The sequence below is a fragment of the Stomoxys calcitrans genome, chromosome 2 (genome assembly GCF_963082655.1).
Source record: "Stomoxys calcitrans chromosome 2, idStoCalc2.1, whole genome shotgun sequence".
NCBI lineage: Eukaryota > Metazoa > Arthropoda > Insecta > Diptera > Muscidae > Stomoxys > Stomoxys calcitrans.
Genome location: NC_081553.1, coordinates 221,974,668 through 221,997,912, shown reverse-complemented (window position 1 = coordinate 221,997,912; position 23,245 = coordinate 221,974,668). Strand labels below are relative to the sequence as shown.

The following is a 23,245-nucleotide window of genomic DNA, read 5'->3' as shown; positions in this document are numbered from 1 at the left end:
GTGTGTGTGTGAGAGTAATGTACCATCTTAATAAAGGCAGAGTGAGAGGACGAGAGGGAGAAAAAGAGGAGAGAAAGAGCTCCATAGTCTATTTTTATACCCACCACCATAGGACGGGGGTATACTTATCTAGTCACTCCGTTTGTAACACCTCGGAATATGCGTCTAAGACCCTATAAAATATATATATATATATATATATATTCTTGATCGTCTCGATATCCTGAGTCGATCTAGCCCTGTCCGTCCGTCCATCCGCCTGTCGAAATTACTATAGCGGCCGAACGCGTAGAGCTAGCAGCTTCAAATTTTGCACAGATACTTAACATTGATGTAGGTCGTTGGGGATTACAAATGGGCCATATCGGTTCAGATTTGGATATAGCTCCCATATAAACCGATCGCCCGCTTTGTCTTCTTGGGCCCCTGGATGCCATAATTTTTGTCTGATTTGGCTGAAATTTTGCACGTGATGTTGTGTTATGAACAACTGTGCAAAGTACCGTTTGAATCGGTTTATAACCTGATATAGCTCCCATATAAACCCATCTCCCGATTTGACTTCTTGAGTCTTTACACGCCGCAATTTTAATCCGATTTGGCTGAAACTTTGCATGTGGTGTTCTGTTATGACTTCCAACAACTGTGCCAATTACGGTCAAAATCGGTCTGTAACCTGATATAGCTCCCATATAAACCGATCTCCCGATTTGACTTCTTGAGCCCTTGGAAGCCTCAATTTTTGTCCAATGTGGCTGAAATTTGGATTTTTTTGTCCAATTTGGCTGAAATCTTGCACATAGTGTTCTGTTACAACTTTCAACAACTGTGCCAATTACGGTCAAAATCGGACTATAACCTGATACAGCTCCCATATAAACCGATCTCCCGATTTGACTTCCTGAGCCCTTTCCAGCCGCAATTTTTGTCCAATGTGGCTGAAATTTGGAACATAGTGTACTGCTATAATTTTCAACGATTGTGCTAAGTACGGTCCACATCGGTCTATAACCTGATATAGCTCCCATATAAAACGATCTCCCGATTTGACTTCTTGAGCCCTTAGAAGTCTCAATTTTCATCCGATGTGGCTGAAATTTGGAACATAGTATCCTGTTATAATTTTCAACGATTGTGCTAAGTATGGTCTAAATCGGTCGATAACCCGATATAGCTCCCATATAAAACGATCTCCCGATTTGACTTCTTGTGTCCTTACAAGCCGCAATTTTTGTCCGATTAGGCTGAAATTTTGCATGCGATGTTCTATTGCGACTTCCAACAACTATGGCAAATACGGCCAAAATCAGTCTACAACCTGATATAGCTTCCAATGTAAACCAGGCTCTCCATCATCCTTGTTCGGTTCCTTGAAGCTTTAATTTTTGCTGGTTTGACAGAAGTCTGGTATGTAAAATAAAATTATGCCCTAAAACTAAATTTATTTTTTTGTTTGCAGAATCCATGGTGGTGGGTTCCCAAGATTCGATCCGGCCGAACTAAGCACGCTTTTACTTGTTTGGGTTTGTTTTTGTTTGAATAAATAAACTGAACGAATGGTTGTGGTGAATTCTATGAATGCCTGAATGGATGGTTGCATGACTGCCTTCAATGGTTGCTGGTTGATGGTTAACCATTGAAGCATTTTTGGGTTGTGGATTTTAGTTTCGATATATTGCCAACATTTTGATAACGCCGACATAACACCAAAAAATTTTGAATTGAAAAACAAAAAAAAAAAAATCAAAAAAATATTCTCCTATCTATTGGTTGCCCAAAAAGTAATGGCGAATTTTTCATATAGTCGGCGTTGACAAATTTTTTCACAGCTTGTGACTCTGTAATTGCATTCTTTCTTCTGTCGGTTATCAGCTGTTACTTTTAGCTTGCTTTAGAAAAAAAGTGTATAAAAAGTATATTTGATTAAAGTTCATTCTAAGTTTTATTAAAAATGCATTTATTTTTTTTTAAAAAATCCGCAATTACTTTTTGGGCAACCAATATATGACATTATCTTGGTCATTGAAGCTCGACCTTCTTAGTCAAATCCAAAATTAAGAAATTCGAAAAAAAATCATTCTGGGAATAGCAGCAACAAGTTAAAACCCTAAGACGCCGAACGTCTGGGTTCGAATCTTGGCGAAACCATCAGAAAAAAAATGTTCAGCAGTGGTTTTCCCCTCCTAATGCTGGCAACATTTGTGAGGTACTGTGCCATGTAAAACTTCTCTCCAAAGAGGTGTCGCACTGCGGCATGTCGTTTGGACTCGGCTATAAAAAGGAGGCCCCTTATCATTCAGCTTAAACTTGAATCGGACTGTACTCATTGATATGTGAGAAGTTTGCCCCTGTTCCTTTGTGGAATGTTCATGGGCAAAATTTGCAATTTTGCATAGCTATGGTGGATATCCCCAGGATTTGCATGTTTGATTATAACTCTAAATGCCTAGGTTCAAATGTGGGCAAAAACATCCTAACTTTTTTGTGCATTGGTTATGCCTTTACTTAAACAGGCGAAATTTGTCAGGTCTTCAGCCATCTAAAACTCTTTGGCTCTTGAGTTTCATTCCTATATTGGTTTTCGGAGTATATGCTACTTTAAATCACTTCAGGATCAAAGGAACAAAAAAAAAAATTTCGACTTCCCAGCCTGAAAACTCTTTCGTTTTAGTTTTTCTAATAAATTTCAACTTAGCTGTTTTAAAGCCTTTTAAGTGAACTTTCATTTCAGCTTGAAAAACTCCACATGTGGCTAACTACAACTTTAGATAGGGTAACTTGCAAACAGCTTTGTACCATCATTCTCCTTTCATTTCATTCCCCATCTTTTGTGTTTTTTCAGAGGGAGTGTATGATTTCAGACCCCACATTAAACTCACACTGAGATTTCTCACAAAAACCATAATTTTCCATTGTTTTGATTCCATTTGGTATTAATTTTGTGTAGTAAGCGAGATAATTACTTTGCCAATGTGGCATGTGGTGTGTAGGATTTTGTGGCAAATGCTGCTGCTGCTATGCTCAAAGAGTGATGATAGACTTAATGCCCTGTTGCCTCCACTTGGTAATGATTTCCTTTTGTGCTAGGGCTTCCGGCACGTGGATAAAGTTAATTTGTGACAAATTCATTAAATCCAATTGGTTAGCATTAAAACATTGTTGAGCAATTTTTCCTCAGACTCAGACCATAGATGGGCCAGAGAAGTTGTTGGTAGCTGAACTCAAAAAACTTTGCACATGAGTATACATACAATATATGCCATGTAAGTAATTTATCATAGTTTTCTATGTTGTTGGCGAAAAAAAAAAACAACAAAAATTGTTTTCTAGTATTCGAGTTGATTGTTTTGAGGTTGTGTTGATTATTTCTTTGTTTTAACTTTGTCTAATCGGATTACAAACTTAATGTGGCTTTTAATTATTTGAGAAGTAGAAGAAGAACAACAATAAGAGGATGATACTTGCCTATATCTCTGTTTCCCCTTTGTTTATGTGTAGACAATTTTCATAGAAATGGAAATTAAATCCAAGTTTTATTTATTACTCATGTGAAAGAAGTTAGACCAGTCATACATGACTGCCTGCATAAGGAAAATTCAATGGATAATACAGTTTTCTATTATTTAAGGTCTACAGTTGTGACCTTTGCAACAGTTAAAATGTTGAAATGTATATGTCTTAACGGTTTATTTGGTTTTGGTATACTGGAGCGTATGATTGTTTTTAATTCCTCATTGTACTTGAGTGCGTATACTTGTTGACAACTGTAGAACAAGTATACCCAATATTCTAAAAAAAAATTTAAGAAAATTGTAATCCAAATAAAAACTTGTAAATAATCAACAAAACTTATAAAAATCATAAGATATATGAAAACAACGTAAAATGGTGCTAAGTTCGACCGGGCCGAATCTTATAGGCGCTCCACCATGGATGGCATTTGTCAAGTTCCTTGCCTGGTATATCTTTACAGGCAAACAAAAGAAAATGGATTAAAACTGCTATGCTATATCAGGTTATAGACCAATGAGGATCATACATGGTTAGGAGGTCATAGTAGAAGCCATTTCAGCCAAATCGGATAAGAGTTGAGCCCTCTCGGATCTCAAGAAGTCCAAACGGAATATCGGTTTACATTGGAGCTATATCAGGTTATATACCGATTCAGGTCATACTTGGCACGTTTATTGGAAGTTATAGAGGAAATCATTGTGCGAAATTTCAACCAAATCGGATAATAATAAAAATTTTTGGAGAATCAAAATCGGCCGATGCCGATCGGTTTATCAGTTAAATGACATATTTGAGTCAAATTCGGCACAGTTATGGGGAGTCAAAGCAAACTTTTATGTGCAAAATTTCAGCCAAATCTTACCATCCGATTTGGCTGAAATTGAATTGCGCCCTCTAGAGGTTCAGGAAGTCAAATCTGAAGATCGGTTTGTATGGCAGCTATATTAGGTTATGAACGGATTTAGACCATACTTGGCACATTTATTGGAAGTTAGAACAGAACACCTCATATAAAATTTCAGCCTAATCGGAAAATAAATGCGCCCTCTAGTGGCTCAAGAAGTCAAGGTACGTGGTCGATTTGTATGGAAGCTATACCTGGTTGTGAACCGATTTAGACCATACTTGGCACAATTAATGAAAGTTAGAACAGAACATCTCATATAAAATTTCAGCCTAATTGGAAAATAAATGCGCCCTCTAGAGGCTCAAGAAATCAAGATCCAAGATCGGTTTGTATGACAGCTATATCCGGTTAGAACCGATTTAGACCATTCGTGATACAGTAATTATAAGTAAACAGAACATCTCATGCGAAGTTTTAGCCAAATCGGGTGGCAATGGCGCCCTCTAGAGGCTCAAGAAGTCTACATCAGATATTGGTTTGAATGGCAGCTATATCCGGTTAATAACCGATTTGGACCATTCATGATACAGTTATTAAAAGTCAAAACCGAACACCTTATGCGAAATTTCACACAAAGCGTATAAGAATTGCGCCCTTTAGATGCTCTATATGCTCAAGCAGTCAAGATCCGAGATCGGTTTGTATGTTAGCTATATCCGGTTATGAACCGATTAGGACCATTCTTGAAACAGTATTTGGAAGTCAGAACAGAACATCTCATGCGAAGTTTCAGCCAAATCGGATGGTAATTGCGCCCTCTAGAGGCTCAAGAAGTCAAGATCCGAGATCGGTTTGGCAGCTTTATCCGGTTATGAACCGATTTAGACCATTCGTGATGAAGTAATTAAAAGTCAAAACAGACCATCTCATGCGAAGTTTCAACCAAATCGAGTCGTAATTGCGCCCTCTAGAGGTTCATAAAGTATAGATCCGAGATTGGTTTGAATGGCAGCTATATCCGGTTATGAACCGATTTGGACCCTTCGTGATACAGTTATTAAAAGTCAGAGCAGAACACCTCATGCAAAATTTCAGCCAATTCGGATAAGAATTGCGCCCTCTAGATGCTCAAGAAGTCAATATCCGAAATCGGTTTGTATGTCAGCTATATCCGGTTATGAACCGATTTGGACCATTCGTGATACAGTTATTAAAAGTCAAAACCGAACACCTTATGCGAAATTTCACACAAAGCGTATATGAATTGCGCCATCTAGATGATCTATATTCTCAAGAAATCAAGATCCGAGATCGGTTTGTATGTTAGCTATATCCGGTTTTGAACCGATTTGGACCATTCTTGACACACTTATTGGAAGTCAGAACAGAACATCTGATGCGAAGTTTCAGCCAAGTCGGGTGGTAAGTGCGCCCTCTAGAGGCTCAAGAAGTAAATATCCGAGATCGGTTTTTATGGCAGCTTTATCCGGTTATGAACCGATTTAGACCATTCGTGATACAGTAATTAAAAGTCAAAACAGAACATCTCATGCGAAGTTTCAGCCAAGACGGGTGGTAAGTGCGCCCTCTAGATGCTCAAGAAGCCAAAATCTCAGACAGTTATATCAGGTTATGAAAGTCAAAACAGAACACCTCATGAAGTTTCAGTTAAATCGGGTGGAACCTGCGCTCTCTAAAGGCTCAAGAAGTCAAGATCAGAGATGGGTTTGTATGGCAGCTATATCCGGTTATGAGCCGATTTAGACCATTAGTGATATAGTAATTAAAAGTCAAAACAGAACATATCATGCGAAGTTTCAGCCAAATCGAGTCGTAATTGCGTCCATTCTCGACACAGTTATTGGAAGTCAGAACAGAACATCTCATGCGAAGTTTCAGCCAATCCGGGTAGTAATTGCGCCCTCTAGATGATCAAAAAGTCAAGATCCGAGATCGGTTTGTATGACAGCTATATCATGCACGCCACAATTAGTGAAATTCAAAACAGAACACCTCAGGTGAAGTTTCAGCCAAATCGGGTGGCCCTCTAGAGGCTCAAGAAGTCAAGGTGCGAGATCAGTTTGTATGGCAGCTATATCCGGTTATAAACCGGATATAGCTTCTATCGCCTTCTAGAAGTATAATCGGAAGATCGGTTTATATGCCAGCTATATCGAAACATGCACCGACATAGCCCATTTACAATCCCGACTGACCTACACTAATGCGAAGTATTTGTGCAAAATTTCAAGCTTTAAGTTTTACTCCTTCGAAAGTTAGGCCTGATCTAGGTCAAACCCAGAGCATATGACTTTGGTCTAACTCAGCCCACTGTTCCACAATTCACACAATGGACCACCGTGGCGCAGAGGTTATCATGCTCGCCTATGACGTCGAATGCCTGGGTTCAAATCCCGACGTGAACATTAGGAATATTTTCAGCGGTGGTTATCCCCTCACTAATGCTGACTACATTTGTGAGGTATCCTGCCATGTAAAAACTTCTCTTCCAAATGGTGTCACTATGCGGCATGCCGTTCGGAATTGGCATAAAAAAGGAGGCCTCTTGCTATTGAGAGGAATCGTCAAAAAAATGCGGCTTAAATCGGGCGATTGGTCTTGCGATCTTGTCCATACTCAATACAGGTGTCGAGGATCGCTATATAACTCACCGTGCCGAATTTCAGCGGAATCATCTTATAATTGCGGCTTCTATTGGTATTGGACTTTAAATCGGGAGATCGGTCTTTATGGGGGCTATATCAAGATATTGTCCGATCTGGTCCATACTGGAACTCACTGTGCCAAGTTTCAGCAAAATCGGCTAATAAATGCGTCTTCTATGGGTCTTCGACTTTTATGGATCTATATCAAGATATTGTCCGATTTGGTCCATACTAAAAACATATAGCGAGGATTCTGAGACAACTCACTGTGCCAAGTGTCAGCGAAATCGGCTAATAAATGTGGCTTCTATGGGTCAAAGACCTTAAATCGGCAGATCGGTCTATATGGGGGCTATATAAAGATATCGTCCGATCCAGTCTATACTTAATACAGGTGTCGAGGATCAAAAGACAACTCACTGTGCCGAATTTCAGCGGGATCGGCTAATAAATGCGGCTTCTATAGGTCTTACACATTAAATCGGCAGATCGGTCTATATGGGGGCTTTATCAAGATATCGTCCTATTTGGACCATACTCGATACGGATGTTGAAAAACCTTAGACAACTCACTGTCCCAAATTTCAGTGCAATAGGCTAACAAATGCGGCTTTTTTGGGTCTTGGACCCTAAATCATGAGATCGGTCTATATGGGGGCCGATATAGCCCGTCTTCGAAATCACATTGGTTTTTCGATGGCTTTCGAAATTACCGGTGAATTTCATAGAAATCGGTTCAGATTTACATATAGCTTCCATATATACATATCGTCCGATTTTTACTTCAAAATTTAACCCAACGCTTCCTAGTACACCTACCATAATATCTAAGAAGTTAGGCAGAAATCGGTTCAGATTTAGATATAGCTCCCATGTATATATATCCTTTCGACTTTGAAGAATTTCAACACATCATTGTCAACCTCCACCGAATACTATCAAATTGAGTTCAGAAAAAGATATAGCTTCCAATTTCCACTTATAGGGTAGGTTAAGGGTATTCAATAACCGGCACCGCCCCAATTTTTCCTTTCTTTACTTGTTTCATATAAGGGAGCGTATGAGTGTTATTAAATTATGGGACATACGGGCGTATACTTGTTATCATTATTTCAATTAATACTTTAATTTCTTCTTGGCTTTCTACTTCAATGGAAACATTGATAACTTCCTGTGTAAAATCTTCCTTATTTTCTAATTTCAGAGTGCAATTTTTTGTATGATTGATGGGGAAGACAACCACATACATTCACCTCAACAAACCAACAGCCAACAGCCAACTATGAAAAGTTACACACATACATTGACATAGGGATTATGTTAGCTTTGCTTCTATATGTTTTGCTGCTTTTGTTTGGATTTCCAAATATTCGTTAACCATGGCCAAAACTTACCTCAAAATAATTCCTGGCTTCACTGCAAATAATGATGGCTATGATGTATTGAGGAGCGATTATAGAGCTTTCATTGGCAATACCGTTGTTTAGGGATATCGAAAACGAAGTCTCTTAAGTCATTAGAATCCTCTGTGCAGGTAATTTCAGCAAAATAAGTTCAGTTGGAGCTGAAATTGGAATAAAAGGGTGAAAAAAAAAAATTAACAAAAATCAAGGAAACGAAAAGTTTTTAAACCTTATATGATGAATATTTAATTAAATGACACCTATAAGCTATTCTAGCCAGATTATATGCTTTTAAAATAGACTGGAGGGGAAGAAAAAAGACAATCCCATAAAATCCATTTCCCTTTTGATATAAAGAGCCAATAAAGCCGAAACCACAAATAAGACCACAAGTGGTACAGAGTGGGTGGTAAAATATGAAAAGTTTGTGTGGTGGTACTTACTTTTCATTATCCAATGGCCATGTTGCATTGAAGTTTCGCTGAAAATTTGTGGTTATTTTAAGCATGTTACAACGACAACGAAGAAAAATTGGTAAGCTATAATCCCAGGCACAAGCAGTAGTAGCAGTAGCAGCAGCAGCAGCCTGGCAATGGCCTTAAGGCATATTTGCTGCAATTTTATGCTTTACTTCACTTCATTCGAAGGATAAACCATTGAACGGTGGCTTTCATACTTGGAAAATTTGGCAATGATAGTGGGGATATAAAAAATAAACTCCAAAATAAAATTAAATAAAGTAAAATAAAATAAAATAAAATAAAATAAAATAAAAGTAAAGTAAAATAAAATAAAATAAAATAAAATAAAATAAAATAAAATAAAATAAAATAAAATAAAATAAAATAAAATAAAATAAAATAAAATAAAATAAAATAAAATAAAATAAAATAAAATTAAATAAAATTAAATAAAATAAAATAAAATAAAATAAAATAAATCTAAAATGAAATGAAATAAAATAAAATAAAAGTAAAATAAAATAAAATAAAATAAAATAAAATAAAATAAAATAAAATAAAATAAAATAAAATAAAATAAAATAAAATAAAATAAAATAAAATAAAATAAAATAAAATAAAATAAAATAAAATCAAATAAAATAAAATAAAATAAAATAAAATAAAATAAAATAATATAAAAGTAAAATAAAATAAAATAAAATAAAATAAAATAAAATAAAATAAAATAAAATAAAATAAAATAAAATAAAATAAAATAAAATAAAATAAAATAAAATAAAATAAAATAAAAGTAAAATAAAATAAAATAAAATAAAATAAAATAAAATAAAATAAAATAAAATAAAAATAAAATAAAATAAAATGAAATAAAATAAAATAAAATAAAATAAAATAAAATAAAATAAAATAAAATAAAATAAAATAAAATAAAATGAAATAAAATAAAATAAAATAAAATAAAATAAATTAAAAGTAAAATAAAATAAAATAAAATAAAATGAAATAAAATAAAATAAAATAAAATAAAATGAAATGAAATAAAATGAAATAAAATGAAATAAAATGAAATAAAATAAAATAAAATAAAATAAAATAAAATAAAATAAAATAAAATAAAATAAAATAAAATAAAATAAAATAAAATAAAATAAAATAAAATAAAATAAAATAAAATAAAATGAAATGAAATAAAAGAAATGAAATAAAACAAAATAAAATAAAATAAAATAAAATAAAATAGACACTTTTCCCGAATATTGATATCCGATTTGTGCTTTACTCCCAAAGACCTTTTATTTGAGCCCCATGTGGCTATGGTCGTAAATGTGTCCCCTTTTGGGGAGGTTTTTGGCGAGAGGCGGCCCTCCAAACACTTGGTCTCATATTTGGATATCAGAATTCTACACTCAAATATCTTTTATTGAAGCCCCATATTCTCATGGTCAGTAAATAAGTCCAGTTTGGGTGGTGTTTTGGGGAAGGGGTGGACCCCCAGAAACGTGGTCCCACATTTGGATATCAGATTTGTATTCTACTGGCAAATACCATTCATTTGAGTCCCATATTGCCATGGTTGGTAAATATGTCCGATTTATGGGGTGTTTTGGGGGTTGGGGTGGTCCCCCTAGCACTTGGTTCGACAAATGGATATCAGATACGTTTTCTTATCCTAAATACTTTTCAATTGAGTCCCATATTGTTGCGATTGGTCTAAATATGTGTTTGGTAGGTTTTGAGGGTGGGGCGGCCCCCCTAGGTACCCCATCCGAAATTTGGATACCAAAAACCAATTTGGATACAAAATTTCGCTTAAATCGCAACACCCATCTCCAAGATCTGGCGTTTCTGAAAATTAGGGTAAGGTCCGCCCCCCTTTCAGATATCAAAAAATGTAGTAGCCTATTTTCACCACGGGATCATTATGCACCATCTGTGAAAATTTCAAGAAAATCGGTTCAGCCGTACCTAAAAACAAACACATATTGATTTTTATATATAAGATTATTTTATTTTATTTTATTTTGTTTTATTTTATTTTATTTTATTTTGTTTATTTTATTTTAGTTTATTTTATTTTATTTTATTTTATTTTATTTTATTTTATTTTATTTTATTTTATTTTATTTTATTTTATTTTATTTTATTTTATTTTATTTTATTTTATTTTATTTTATTTTATTTTATTTTATTTTATTTTATTTTAGTTTATTTTATTTGAGTTTATTTTATTTTATTTTATTTTGTTTTATTTTATTTTATTTTATTTTATTTTATTTTATTTTATTTTATTTTATTTTATTTTATTTTATTTTATTTTATTTTATTTTATTTTATTTTATTTTATTTTATTTTATTTTATTTTATTTTATTTTGTTTTGTTTTATTTTATTTTATTTTATTTTATTTTATTTTATTTTATTTTATTTTATTTTATTTTATTTTATTTTATTTTATTTTATTTTATTTTATTTTATTTTAGTTTATTTTATTTTATTTTATTTTATTTTATTTTATTTAATTTTATTTTATTTTATTTTATTTGATTTTATTTTACTTTATCTTATTTTTCTGAAGTTTATTTTTTTATTTGTGTTTTTTTTTTATTTTTTGAATTTATTTTTCAATTCCACAAATAGTCCAAAAAATTTGTTATCAAATCTTTTTGGAAACCTCATCTTTCATTTTACTATTTTTTTGCCCTGCAGTGCCCACAGCTGAGTTGCCTGCTCTGTCTTCCAAGACCATGGCATTGTCTGTCTTAGGGAAGCAACGAACGGGGGAGTGCAACTATTTGTCGTTGTGGAAATGTGAAAATGCACGTGACATGCTGAGGGGCATAAAGCAAAAATAATAGCTTTTGCTGTTGAAAGGAAATGTCGCTAATAGAAAGAATTGCATGTTCGCCGAGAAAGCGAGAAAAAAAAAATACAACAGCGAAGACCAGACTAAAAGCCAACAAGTAATGATGATTTCAAAAATGGACAAAAAAACACCAAACCAAAATGTGTTCAATATGCAATTAAAGTTCTCAGAACATGGAGATAACATGACTTGTGGGGCGCTTGGAGGAAAGAAAGAGGAAACAAAAATTAATTATACATGTATTGTTCACAAAGGAGGACAAAATTTTGAATGTAAAGGGCAAAAAACTTAAAAAAAGAGATTTCAACTTTTTGATGAAAATTAAAATTTTCGATGAATTGTCTTCGGGAGCACGAAATGAACCAAAAAATGGCCTGTGTAGGGATTGTAGGAACGCCGAGGTCTACAGCACCAACATCATGGTTATAAAATTCTTTAAATTAGGAATTGAGTTGCCCAATTTGCGCTTAGACACTACCTGACATTACAAAGCAGGAAGGCCGATTGGGCTGGCTTCAGAGAGTATACCAATCGCTGCTTCAGTGAACTGCCACCCGCCTCAGATGAGCTAGTTGCCGAGAGGATATGCCGAGACATCATTAACGCAGCAGCCGCCGGTCGAATACCTCCAGGTGTGGCCCATTTTCCCGGCGCAGGCAGTGGTACTCGCAGACGAGCGTGATGGGATTCGTTGTATGAACCCCACTAACCCCAGAATCGGAGAGCTGAATCTGGAACATAAGCGGAATTTGTGGCTGGAACACTTGGAGCAATGTAACTAAGGCACTGATTTAGGCAAGCTGTGGTCTCTTGTTAAGTCACTCTCGAACCCTGGTAGACAGGACCTCTGTCACTTTTGGCGAAGTAACCGTGACTGATCCGAAGAGAAGCGCCAGATTATTCAACCATCAATTTATTGTGTATCCCGAGAGTGACAGGGCAAGGAGCAGAGCCATTCGCCGCATCCGTGGTCTCCGAGCCGATGTTCAAAGACTGGTTAAGGACAGCAGTAAGGTACTCAACTCCAGGTAAATCCAGATTCTTCAACATTAATTTAGAGATTCTGTCGGAGCCCAACGCCTTGGATGATTTGGCGCCGCAGATGACATTCGTAACTTCGCCCACGGTAAATTGTGATTTTGTGTGAAGTTACGATAAATCACGTGGGCGAAGTTACGAATGTCAATTGTGGCGCCAAATCATCCAAGGCGTTAGGCCCCGACGGAATCTCTACATTGATGTTGAAGAATCTGGATTCACCTGGAGTTGAGTACCTTACTGCTGTCCTCAACCTGTCTTTCTACACTCTTATTGTTCCCGATGTCTGGAAAATGGGTAGAGTGATCCCGCTACTGAACCCTGAAAAGGCTCCGTGTTTGGGGGAGTCGTACTGACCGATCTCCCTTCTCTCACCAGTAGCAAAGACGCTTGAGGCATTTCTCCTCACGTGCCTTGTAGGCGAATTTCCATTCGCCGAGCATCAACATGGATTTCGAAGACTGCATGGCACAACAACTGCTGTGCATGCCATCACCGCACACATTTGCCGTGGCTTCAATCAGCCCAGGCCATGTGATAGGACAGTCCTCGTGGCACTGGACCTATCCAAGGCATTCGACACCATGGTCAACCATGCCAATCTTTTTGAGCTCATCGCCAATACGGCCCTCCAGCCAGGCCTGAAACACTGGGTCTCCGGTACTGTTTTATCTCCACCTATCCTCTATTTCACCCCCTCCAGACGACATGGACGATTGTACGATCATGGCATCAGGCCCCCCCCACCCATTGTTGACATCTGCGATAAGTTGAACGTCTACCTCAAGGAACTTGCCTCATATTTCGCTGGAGGAAATCTGAAGATATCTGCCATCAAATCTTCAGCCACATTGCTCACTACAAATACGCGTGAGGTGAATTTAGGGATAAGTTCCCCAAGGTAGGATGATATCTCCGGCACTGTTAAACCTCCAACTATCCTCCATTTCACCCCTCCAGACGGCATAGAGATCGTATCATATGCGGACGATTGTACGATCATGGCATCAGGCCCCCCCCACCCATTGTTGACATCTGCGATAAGTTGAACGTCTACCTCAAGGAACTTGCCCCATATTTCGCTGGAGAAAATCTGAAGATATCTGCCACCAAATCTTCAGCCACATTGTTCACCAGAAATACGCGTGAGGTGAATTTAGGGATAAGTTCCCCAAGGTGGGGTGATATCTCCGGCACGGTTTAACCTCTACCTATCCTCCATTCCACTCCCTCTAGACGGCATAGAGATCGTATCTTATGCGGATGATTGTACGATTTTGGCATCAGGCCCCTCACTCATTGTTGACATCTGCGATAAGCTGAACATCTACCTCATCGAACTTGCCTCATATTTCGCTGCAAGAACCAAATCTTCAGCCACATTTTTCACTACAAATACGCGTGAGGTGAATACTGAGCTGACTGTGATGGACAATGGAGAAATGATTCCGACCATCAAGTGTTTCAAAATACATGGCGCCACATTTGACAGCTCCTACACATTCTCCCCACATGCCACATCAATTTGCGATAAAGTCAAAAGAAGAAACAAGGTCCTCAAGTCACTTGCTGGCAGCACTTGTGGTGCAGGCAAAGAAACCTTGTTGACCACGTACAAAGCAATTGGCCGGTCTGTGTTCCGTCAGCTTTGTGACACACAGTGGAATAATATTCAGATCTCTCAGAATGCAGCCCGCCGAAATGCGAGGGGCTGTCTCCTCAGTTCTCATGTGGACCACCTCCATCAGGAGACAAAGATCCTACCAGTGCGAAGACACAGCCACATGCTGTCTAAGCAATACCTATTGGACTGTTATCGCAGAGACCATCCCAATCATCACCTTGTGGATAGATATCCACCGCCCAGAAGCCTTAAGGTAGATCTACATGATCTAGAGCGTGAGATTCAGCGCTACAAGAGAGAACCTCTAGATCAAGCGGCATATCAAACAGGTCTAGACAACATGCATGCAGACACGGTAGCAGATGCGGTAAATGGCTACCGGGTGAATGTAGTCCTTGGAGAACGACCACCTCCCATTGCACCTGAAGAAATTGACCTCCCCTGGCAAACCAGAATAGTTTTGGTTCAATTACGTTCCGGCAGCTGCAGCCACCTCAACTCCTACAGAGCAAGGATTGATGCCGACATGCAAGATGTATATCACGATTGTAACCAGGGACCGCATGCTACACGTCACATGTTTAACTGCCCGGGCAGACCCACTCGCCTCACGCAGATCCCTGTGGACGCACCTCATCTTAGTAGCAGAGTTCCTGGGTCTTGACACTCAACAGAATCAATCAGACGAAATATAGAACATAACAAACTGCTACAATAACAACAACAACAAAGGGGGAGAATTCTCTCCTCTTTTTACCCAGCAACCCTACGATATATTGGATTGCCCAAAAAGTAATTGCGGATTTTTTAAAAGATCAAATATACTTTTTTACACTTTTTTTCTAAAGCAAGCTAAAAGTAATAGCTGATAACTGACAGAAGAAAGAATGCAATTACAGAGTCACAAGCTGTGAAAAAATTTGTCAACGCCGACTATATGAAAAATCCGCAATTACTTTTTGGGCAATCCAATAATACCAAAACTCTAATGCTGTTCAATTTCAATTTCTTCCTTTTTTCTTCATAATTTACCAGAAAAAAAGCCTTTTGTTTAATTTTGTTCTTTATTAGTTTTAAATCCTTTTAAGCTTCAATGTTTACAGGAATATTCCATAAAATCTCTGCTTGTCTTGTCCAAAACATCAACAATCCACATTGTTGTTAGAAAATCCATTTTCCAGGGATTAAGAAAATTCTTAGATTTCTTTCTTTGATTTGAGGTCTTTTTAGAATTTATGCCTTTGCTTCGTTTGATGTATTTTTGAGAGATAATAAAATTTCAGCGCATTTACCAAATTAGCTTTGTTTGAATATTTAAGCGTAACAGCTTCAGAAACACACTCACACACACCCACACATACACTGACAATTTTTATGATTGAATTTTTGAAATGAGATTTTAAAAATGTCATTGATTATGCATTTTCATAATGTTCTGGTGGTCCCCTTGCCATAAAGGGAGCAGCATGAGGGGATATGGAAAATAAATCATAAATGCATGAATACAACGACACTCTCACACCACCCTCGCACACACACACAGACACATCTGTTTATGGTTGCATAAATAAATTTATAATTTGATCCACACACCGAGATAGATGTGTGGAGAATTACCACATTTACATATCCACATTCGAATGACACACTTTTTATTTTTTTTTTCTTCCTCTTCCTTTTGGAAACATACGAAATTGATGATGACACATAAAGATATGCTAGAACCATTTCTACACACATCCAAACACACACACACACATATGCACACAAAGTTGTAAAAAAAAAATGCATTCGAACATTTTCCAAAGCGATTTTCACTTCTCCCTTCACAAGAATTTTAAGAAAAAAACAAAAAATTTCCCTGTAACACTGCCACCAAGTGTATCTTTCCATCATTTATTTATGAATTCTGTGACATTGTAGCCCTCGCAGCAGCTTCACTTTTATCCATCATCGCATTGCCATCAATAGGGTAGAGCAGAACGAGCGAGAAAATAACATTTGACACCTTTAAATAAAAAATTTATGGTTTTTTCAGTTGCCCCCCTCCCCCAAACCTCTCTGTTCTCTAGCATGCATATGCTGGGGCTTAGAGCTCCATAAAAAAGTTGTTAAAGCACAGAGCAGCTCTTTGGCACCTACTATGGATAATGCTGCATATTATTTGCTAAGCAGTTCGTCTATTTACCACATATTTTTGCATATGTATTGCATTTGTTGTTGTTTATTTTTTGTTGGCCAAGGCAAATATTATAAATGGCCAGCATATCCCACTGTGCCTAGTTTCAAACCCAATTGGATAATAGATGCTTCTATTATGGACTCAAGACCTCAAATCGGCAGGTCTAAATGGGGCTTTACTCAAATATGATCCTAAATCGGGAGATCGTCGATGGGTCTAATACAACTGACTGCACCAAATTTATGGTGCAACCCAACAAACTATACCAAATGTCAGGGCAATCGGGTATTATATATGGTTTTAATGGGGCCAAGATCTTAAATTGTAAGATCGGAAGCTATATTCAAACATAGACCCATCTGGACCATATTCAAGTTGAAGTCAAAGCCATTTCCGCAGAAAAGTTAGGAACAGAAAGGCAATGTAAGGCTAATTAATGTAAGGTTAGTTAAGGAAAGGTAAGGTAAGTTTTGTTAATGGAAGGCAAGGAAAGGTTGGTTAAGGTAAGGTCTGGTAAGGGAATGTAAGGTAAGGTTAGTGAGGGAAGGTATGGAGGGGTTAGTAAAGATATGTAAGATTATCTTAGGAAATGAAAAGTTAACAAAATAATAGTTAATGTAAGTTTGAGGAAAGGTAAGGTTTGGTAGGGTACGGTTTGTAAACGGAAGGTAAGGAAAGGTTGGTTTAGGTAAGGTCAGGAAAGGGAAGGTAAGATTAGGTTAGTGAAGGAAAGGTAAGGTTAGACGAGGAAATGCAAGGTAAGGTTAGGGAAGATAAGGTAAGGTAGTACTACTAAAGGAAAGGTAAGGCAAGGCTAGTAAAGGGAAGGTTAGGTAAGTGAAAGGAAGGGAAGATTGTTCTTGGTTACGTAAGGTAAGGTTTGGTTAGGTAAGGTTAAATAACGTTATGTAAGGTAAGGGATGGTAAGGATGCGTAATGTAAGATAGTGTAAGGTAAGGAAAACGATTAAGGTAAGATGAAGAAAGGTTAGAAATAAAAGGTTATGTTAGGGAAGGTTTGATAAGGTATTGTAAGGTAAGGAAGGTTATGTAAGGTAAGGGAAGGTTATGTATGGTAAGGTAAGATAGGTACGGGAAGGTTAGGCAAGTTTAGGAAAACCTAGATAAGGTTAAGTTAGTAAGGTAAGGTTTGGTTAGGAAAGGGAAGATTAGGTAAGGATAGGTTAGGTAAGTTAAGGTAAAGCAAAGGAAAGGAAAGGACAGGAAAGGAAAAGAAAAGAAAGGAAAGGAAAGGAAAGGAAAGGTAAGGTAAGGTAAGGTAAGGTAAGGTAAGGTAAGGTAAGGTAAGGTAAGGTAAGGTAAGTTAAGGTAAGGTAAGGTAAGGTAAGGTAAGGTAAGGTAAGGTAAGGTAAGGTAAGGTAAGGTAAGGAAAGGTAAGGTAAGGTAAGGTAAGGTAAGGAAGGGTAAGGTAAGGTAAGGTAAGGTAAGGTAAGGTAAGGTAAGGTAAGGTAAGGTAAGGTAAGGTAAGGTATGGTAAGGTAAGGTAAGGTAAGGTAAGGTAAGGTAAGGTAAGGTAAGGTAAGATAAGGTAAGGTAAGGTAAGGTAAGGTAAGGTAAGGTAAGGTAAGGTAAGGTAAGGTAAGATAAGGTAAGGTAAGGTAAGGTAAGGTAAGGTAAGGTAAGGTAAGGTAAGGTAAGGTAAGGTAAGGTAAGGTAAGGTAAGGTAAGGTAAGGTAAGGTAAGGTAAGGTAAGGTAAGGTAAGGTAAGGTAAGGTAAGGTAAGGTAAGGTAAGGTAAGGTAAGGTAAGGTAAGGTAAGGGAAGGGAAGGGAAGGGAAGGGAAGGGAAGGGAAGGGAAGGGAAGGGAAGGGAAGGGAAGGGAAGGGAAGGGAAGGGAAGGGAAGGGAAGGGAAGGGAAGGGAAGGGAAGGGAAGGGAAGGGAAGGGAAGGGAAGGGAAGGGAAGGGAAGGGAAGGGAAGGGAAGGGAAGGGAAGGGAAGGGAAGGGAAGGGAAGGGAAGGGAAGGGAAGGGAAGGGAAGGGAAGGGAAGGGAAGGGAAGGGAAGGGAAGGGAAGGGAAGGGAAGGGAAGGGAAGGGAAGGGAAGGGAAGGGAAGGGAAGGGAAGGGAAGGGAAGGGAAGGGAAGGGAAGGGAAGGGAAGGGAAGGGAAGGGAAGGGAAGGGAAGGGAAGGGAAGGGAAGGGAAGGGAAGGGAAGGGAAGGGAAGGGAAGGGAAGGGAAGGGAAGGGAAGGGAAGGGAAGGGAAGGGAAGGGAAGGGAAGGGAAGGGAAGGGAAGGGAAGGGAAGGGAAGGGAAGGGAAGGGAAGGGAAGGGAAGGGAAGGGAAGGGAAGGGAAGGGAAGGGAAGGGAAGGGAAGGGAAGGGAAGGGAAGGGAAGGGAAGGGAAGGGAAGGGAAGGGAAGGGAAGGGAAGGGAAGGGAAGGGAAGGGAAGGGAAGGGAAGGGAAGGGAAGGGAAGGGAAGGGAAGGGAAGGGAAGGGAAGGGAAGGGAAGGGAAGGGAAGGGAAGGGAAGGGAAGGGAAGGGAAGGGAAGGGAAGGGAAGGGAAGGGAAGGGAAGGGAAGGGAAGGGAAGGGAAGGGAAGGGAAGGGAAGGGAAGGGAAGGGAAGGGAAGGGAAGGGAAGGGAAGGGAAGGGAAGGGAAGGGAAGGGAAGGGAAGGGAAGGGAAGGGAAGGGAAGGGAAGGGAAGGGAAGGGAAGGGAAGGGAAGGGAAGGGAAGGGAAGGGAAGGGAAGGGAAGGGAAGGGAAGGGAAGGGAAGGGAAGGGAAGGGAAGGGAAGGGAAGGGAAGGGAAGGGAAGGGAAGGGAAGGGAAGGGAAGGGAAGGGAAGGGAAGGGAAGGGAAGGGAAGGGAAGGGAAGGGAAGGGAAGGGAAGGGAAGGGAAGGGAAGGGAAGGGAAGGGAAGGGAAGGGAAGGGAAGGGAAAGGTTAGCTTAGGTCTTGTAAGGTTTGTTAAGGTCTGTTAAGGTCAGGTTATGTGTGGTAAGTTACGTAAATTAGTAAGATTAGGTGAGGATAGGTTAGGTTAGATAAGTTTAGGTTAGGCAAGAGACGATAAGGTTAGCTAAGGTATTAAAAGGCGAGGTAAGCCAGGTGAGTTAAGTTCGGTAAGGTGAGGTTATGAAAGGTTAAGTAAGGCTACGTAAGGTAAGGTAACGTTAGATTAGGTTAAAGTAGGCTAGGTTGGTTTAGGTTAAGGTAGGTGCTAGTGGAAGTCTTAAATCAGTCTCACTTAGACCGTTCTTATCCATTATGATACCAAAGTTCTCAGACTACCTAGTACCGATAACGATACAGAGGAGGATATTTAATATTGAGTTTTCATGGAACAAAGGATTGGAAGATGGACTTTGTGTTTAAAGAGGATGACAGTGGTTATCACTGGTGGCTCCAAGAAGTAGTCTGGACACGATGCGGATTCATCTCAAAAGCACTCGTTATTGTTATGTCGCTCCAGCTGCATCAAGCAATACGATAGACATAGGGATTTGCAACCCTCAAAATACAGGTTTATTGTGCACGATATGGCGGAGCTCAAGGCCTCTGTCATGCACACATTGGGTTCAAAGTGAGTGGCGAAGTGTTGAGAAACTACACGATGGTATTCCAAATAATTTAAAGTGCTATGTTGTGGCCTGGCCGAATCTTATATACCCTCCACCATGGTTCGCATTTGTCAAGTTATTTGCCCGGTATCTCTTCGTAGGCAATCAAAGTATAATGGATTGAAATTGAAGATATTTCAGGTTAGGAGCCGATTCAGACCATACATTTGGATGTTGGAGGCCATTGCGCAAAATTTCAGCTTATTCCGATGGTATTTGCGTCCTATTAGGGCTCAGGATGTAAAATCTTGAGATCGGTGCAAATGGTAGCTATACCAGGGTATTGAACTTTTCGGACCATATTTGACAAGTATGTTAAAGGATTTAGAAGAAACCTTTGTAAAGTGAAATTTTTGAGCCAAATTGCCTTCTAGGACCCAAAAAGTATTATCGGGAGATCGGTTTACATGGGAGCTATATCAGATATCTATAATCGATATCTCGATTAGCGTTCTGCGACCCCTTAAAGCTTCAAGTTTAGTCTGATTTGGCAGAAATTTGGTGCGTAAAGAACATCTCTCTACTTCAACTAAGTTCATTTGTGTAAGTTTTTACCAGAATTCGTGGTGGTGGGCTCTTAAGATTGGGTTCTTTTTTAATACAAATTTTTCACATCTATTGATTTTCACATCGCTTCTTCGAGATAACTTTTGTTTTTATTAAATTCTTAGCAACCTAACAATCGATATAAAAAACTTTTATTTTATAGTTCATTATAAATGATGATTATATTAAAATTTTACAATTTTTTTATGTGAAAAAATATTTGCAACAAATTTTTTGAAAGTCGAAAAAAAATTACCGTAACTGTAAATTAATATTTTATAACAAAAATACGTAGCCCATAACAATATTTTGCTGAATTCCCCATAAGTTTTTTTTAATCCAGATTTATTTCAATCTCCATATGGTTGGAAGTCTTTCAACAATTCCAGGAAAATTTCATAGTACTCTTAATTCACAAAAAAACTGCAATGGTGCATCAATGGCAAAAAAATCCATATCCCAAAGGTTTATTAACACTTTCCTTTCCAAAAAAAAAAAAAATATGTAGCTATGACAACTGCAAATGAAGCCAAAACAAAGGCACTCCTCAGTGCAAAAAATTTAAAAAAAGTAGAAATATTAATTAACACGTCTACTCATGCAGCAGGTTTTTTCTGCAATACAATGTGACAATTTGTTGAAGCCGAAAATCGAATGATGGTGATGATGAATGTGGTTAAATATGACTAAAGGCTCAGAGCTGGCAAAAATTTCACCATAATTTTCTTTAAGAGACTGAAACGAAATTTAAAACTCAAAGCAAAAGGTTTTTTTTTTTTAATTTGTGAAAACATAAGACAAAAGAGACGTTAAGAGACAAAAAAGTTGGAAATGGGTATTACAAGCATTACTCTAAGAAAATTTTCGTCAGAGTCAAGAATGATTGTTGGGAGTCCTACAACAAATTATTTCAAGCAATTTAAAAGCTTTGGGATTTATTTAAACATAATGGAAATTGAGTCCCCTATGAGTTCAAGCCGAGCGAGTTTAAACAGCAATTTTGCATGTTGGCAATGCTGCTACAAAAAGAAGTACATTTTGTGTTGCATTGTACATTTTGTGTGTATTAGATTTTCTTTTTAATAAAATATTTCTAAAAAGTTTTAAATTTGCATAGCAATAAATAAAATTCTCAACATACATACCTATCCATATGCTTTAAACATTTTCCAGGTTTCCTTTCAGACATTTTTAAACCATGACAATTTCCTTATCCCTGCGTATCATAACAAAAATAATGACTTCTCATACCTACAGTGTAAGAGTAAAATCCATTTTCCATTCTCCATTTTCGAGGAAGAGGTAATTGTTCATTTATTTGAATTACTATGACAGAAAAAATGTCATTGACTTGATTTGTTTTCTTTGAAATGAAAAAAAAAACGAAGAAGAAGAATACGAATACGAAGAAAAAACGGTAAACAAAATAATACAAAAATTGAGAAAAATAAACAAATTTATTTTCTTTAATTTTCTGTCAGTCTCTTGACAACAGAAAAAGGCAATCAGACATAACGACATGACAAAAAATAAGAAATAAAAACAGTAGAAAAAACAACGACGACTCCTAAGCATACAAACAGCATTATACAAACTTTTTTTCATTTATTTACTTAAAACTGCAAGGTTGGTTGATTCTTGAAGGCTGACAAGACATGTCAACCAAGACATAAAAGGAAGGCAATTATTTTAAAAATTAAATTAAAATAGTATAGGGGAAAATTATTATTAAATTTATCGGTTGAATTGGTTTCTCAGCTAAAAGTTGTTTTTTTTAGGTAAATTAAAACACTGCCAACATCATTTCATTTCAACTAATTTCAATTAATTTCAATTCGTGTCAATTCATTTCAATTAATTTCAATTAATTTCAATTCATTTTCAATTCATTTCATTTCAATTCGTTTTAATTCATTTCAATTCACTTCATTTCAATTCATCTTAGTTAATTTCATATCACTTCATTTCATTCCATTTCAACTCATTTCATTTCATATCACTTCACTTCATTTCATTCATTTCATTTCATTCATTTAATTTATTTCATTCATTTTATTCATTTCATTTCTTTCATTTCATTCATTTTATTCATTTCATCTTTCTTTATTTTACTTTACTTTTCTTTGTTTTATTTATTTTATTCTATTTTATTTTATTTTATTTTATTTTAATTTACATTATTTCATTTTATTTTATTTTATTTTATTTTATTTTATTTTATTATATTTTATTTTATTTTATTTTATTTTATTTTATTTTATTCTATTTTATTTTATTTTATTTTATTTTATTTCATTTTATTTTATTTTATTCTATTTTATTTTATTTTATTTTATTTTATTTTATTTTATTTTATTTTATTTTATTTTATTTTATTTTATTTTATTTTATTTTATTTTATTTTATTTTATTTTATTTTATTTCATTTTATTTTATTTTATTTTATTTTATTTTATTTTGTTTTATCTTATTTTATTTTACCACCACCTACTACTCACATTACTCTACTCAACTTACCATTTT

General features: G+C 36.7%; 1 protein-coding gene across 2 annotated transcripts in view; it reads right to left on the bottom strand.

Moving 5' to 3' along the window:
* The window catches only part of LOC106093032 (phospholipase A2 inhibitor), a 253,965-nt gene that overhangs the window by 115,323 nt on the left and 115,397 nt on the right, over positions 1–23,245 (bottom strand). For both annotated transcript variants that reach the window (XM_059362049.1, XM_059362050.1), the window contains one exon: positions 8,421–8,590. The gene's annotated coding sequence lies outside the window, so the exon portion shown is untranslated. The remainder of the gene's footprint in view (positions 1–8,420; positions 8,591–23,245) is intronic.